The sequence below is a fragment of the Mandrillus leucophaeus genome, unplaced genomic scaffold, assembly GCF_000951045.1.
Source record: "Mandrillus leucophaeus isolate KB7577 unplaced genomic scaffold, Mleu.le_1.0 Scaffold462, whole genome shotgun sequence".
Taxonomy (NCBI): Eukaryota; Metazoa; Chordata; class Mammalia; order Primates; family Cercopithecidae; genus Mandrillus; species Mandrillus leucophaeus.
The window spans coordinates 1,769,025-1,772,810 of NW_012104943.1; the positions used below are offsets into that span (position 1 = coordinate 1,769,025).

Below are 3,786 nucleotides of genomic sequence, written 5' to 3' on the forward strand. Positions count from 1 at the left end.
AGGTGGCGGGCGCCTGTAGTCCCAGCTACTCGGGAGGCTGAGGCAGGAGAATGGCGTGAACTCGCGAGGCAGAGCTTACAGTGAGCTGAGATCCGGCCACTGCACTCCAGCCCGGGCACAGAGCGAGACTCCGTCTCAAAAAAAAAATAAATAAATAAAAATAAAAAATAAATAAATCGCCCTGTTCCAAAATAACATTGTGGTAATTGTAAGTAGTGCATATTTAATCTTAAAAACTCAGGATTGATGTAAGCACTGGAATATTTTATTTGTAGAAATGTGTATCACAATTACTTAAATTTATTTTTTTGAAACAGCTGCAGCAATAATTGCCACTTATTCATATGTATCTTCAACCTCTGTTACTCTGATGACTGACAAAAGAACTTGAACCTATGTTATATGATACAAGCATAACTTGAGCTACACTAAACCACATGACAGTGTTTACTTAATTCTTGTATAAATTAGTATATCTCCTCTATCATTAGCCTGTTTGTTAAATGCTGGACCACATTTCTATGATCTGTTGAAAGAACCCTAGACAGTTCTGTGAGAAAGCAGCAATTGCACAGTTATATACACAGTCAATTAAATTTTAACGTTAAAGATAATTTAGTTTTAGGTTTGGCCTCTGTGGTTCTGTATCAGTTCCAAAAATGTGGAAAGCATGGGCATGGAAAAGCACATTTTTCTCTAATAAAAGAAGACAAAACCTTATTTTATCTGTGCATTCTTTATATTTAATCATTAGGTTAAAGAAGCAATTCCAATGAAAGCTTGACTTCAGAAAATAGATATACTCTATGGCCTTTCAAAATTATTAAAAGTACCTTAACGTCTGTGTTCTTGAAAAAATTAAACTACTATAAATGATTGAGACAACTGAGCAAGATATATTAATATCAGTGCTGAACCACTGGTTTGTGGGTATGTCATTTCCAAAGACATCAAATTGCCATGTAGTTTGTTTTGGTCCACCATTCAATGATACCTCCCCTTAGCATTGAATGAAAGTATTTTGTTAACATTTATGTATGCTTACAATTATTTCACATCTGTGGCAAGGTAAATTATGTAGGGTGCTTTGTTTTTCAAGTTTAGTATTTGTGGAGTATGCGGAAGTTTAAGTATATATGCATCTAAAAACTTAAGTGATGAATTCTCCTACCTTTCGTTTTGTAATGTGCGGTTTTTACACGTAACAACATACAAAATGTTCATTTGAAACACTTTATTTAGTAAATATGAAATTCAGAATATATTTGGAGTAAGTCAGTTAAATGTATTCTTTTGCTGAGTTTCTGAAATTCCATTCATGAATCCTTCAGAACACAATACTCCCATTGGGAGGAGAGGAGCGACTTCCTCTCATTTTCCCTTGTGCTTTTAATTTTAATTGGCCCCTATATACCACTCTTGTCTTTTCTAGGTTTTCCAAGTTTAAGGAAAAAAAAAAAGTTCATTCAGATTCTGGTTTTCTGCCTGCAATCACTTATACAGGAATAAGTGAGTCCCTATGGGGAGCATTTAATTCCTAAAGCTTGCATTTTCATAAAGGATTTTCCTTTTACCCAAAGCGTGTGTTGGTGTATAAGTCTAAGTACTACTTCAGGTTTCTAAGAAAATCTTTATTTGAGATCTGCAGAGGTCCATATGAGAGTTCTATTATACATACTGGGCTATGTAACCATTTATTCTATAGTGGAAGGATGAGAATTAGGACAAAATGTACTTAGTGATGAAACAGTTGATATTTATGCCACCCCTTACTACCTCAAATGAGTAATGGTGTACTTTAAGTCACTTTGGCAGATATTCTGAAGGGAAGAAAGTTTTTGTCCTTAAAAGTTATTAGGGGTGTGTGTATGTGTGTGTGTATAAATGTGTGTGTGTGTGTGTGTATATATATATATGTGTGTGTGTGTGTGTGTTTATATGTATATATGCATATACATGTATCTATACATAAATAATATGCATATACGTATAGGTGAATATGTGTACACACACACACATATATATGACTTTATTTTTTAGAATTGTTTTTAGTTCACAACAAATTGATCTGAAGGTCTAGAGATTTCTCATTTACCCCCTGCTCTCCCACCATAGCATTCCCCACTATCCATATCCCCCACCAGAGTGGTGCCTTTCTTATAACCCATGAACTTACATTGACACATCATTATCACCCCAAGTCCATAGATTACTTCAGGGTTCACTCTTGGTTCCTTTTTTTTAGTGACTATTTTTTTCACATCACCTGTGCTATAGTCCCTGTTTTATTTCTCATAAAGAGAACATTTAATTTGTACTTTTTTGTGACCATGAAATTTTAGGTTAGAATATCAGGAACAAGTTACACTAAAACAAATGTAAAGATTCACTTTTCTCCCGAAAATGGTAAGACAGATAACATTTATTTATATATGCTTGAAACATTGTAGTTAGTGCTTTTAAATTCTAGATTGAAGCACATATTTTCTTTTGTTCCATAATAAACACCCCGTTTGAAGAATGGCTGATATCTAGAGCATCATATCTTGTAATATTGTCTCACTCAATAGCTGAATGTTGAAATGTACAGTCACAAAGCACTAAATATATCCTTAGAACAATGATGTACTGAACAAAATTCAGAGTTCAAATGCAAAGACAGCTCCCAAGAAAGTTTTCCCACAGACCAGAGGCAAGTCCTTTCCTTCAGCAACTGAAACCCAGGAGAAACAGAGTCTCTTGCCTCTGCCTCTTGGAGAGGGGTTCTCCTGATACCAGAGGGAAAGGGCCATCTCATTTCCCTGACGTTAGTTAAAATTTCATCTTGGATTGATAGGTTAATATCTTTGTAAAGATATCTAAATTAAGGTGATTCAGTCAAATCACAAATACTTGACTCACTCCTTAGGAGGAGCTTAACTCTGCCCTGAATTTCTGTGCACACACCTGATTTTATTGCACTCACAGTACAAAAGCTCTGAGATGTAAAATTGAACCAGAACTGGACAGCGCATTGCATTCTTATTCAGGTGAATCAGGGCTCTCTCAGCGCTGCTCACCCAAAACACATTGAAATCAATTCTTTTTATTCTTATTTATTTGTAAAACTGACAGTGATGTATCTATGTCAGAGGGTTACTATGAGTATCAGAGGAAGCGATGGTGAGAAGGTTAGACACATGGTACATGTTGAATAAATGTTAGCTATTAGTTACCAATATCTTCATGATTTTTATTGATACGTAATAGTTGTAAATATATATAGGGTAAATGTGATATTTTGATTCATGAATATGTAAAGATCAAATCAGGGTAGTTGGGATTTTCATCATCTCAAACTTTGATCACTTTTTGTGTCAAGAACTTTGCAAATTTTGTCTAGGTATTTTGAAATACAGGATAACTGTAGTTACTCGAGTGTGCCATTGAACACTAGAACTTATTTCTTCTCTCTAACCGTATGTTTATACCCATTGTCCAGCATTTCTTTTTCCCTGACATCCCTCCTACCATTTCCAGCCTCTGGTAACTACCATTCTACTCACTACCTCCCTGAAATCAGTTGTGTCCAGGAATGAATAGCAAGTAAGTGGTAAAGATGGACTAGTTGATAGTTAATAACCATGACTGGTCTATTCTTTGTCTGCTACACTTTCTTTCATCTATGTGTGGCAAGTGCCTACTTACTCTTTTAAGATCTGTGTCAAAGACCACCTAATTCTTCACCTTTTCTGGAATCCGTTAGTTCTCAAACAAAATTGTGCCCCTTTTCCTCTCTTTTAGTGG

General features: G+C 35.3%; 1 protein-coding gene across 1 annotated transcript in view; it reads left to right on the forward strand.

Moving 5' to 3' along the window:
* Positions 1-720, forward strand: part of FAM9C (family with sequence similarity 9, member C) — a 10,442-nt gene extending 9,722 nt beyond the window's left edge. The window contains exon 8 of the mRNA XM_011994848.1: positions 318-720. The gene's annotated coding sequence lies outside the window, so the exon portion shown is untranslated. The remainder of the gene's footprint in view (positions 1-317) is intronic.
* Positions 721-3,786: the final 3,066 nt, after the last annotated feature.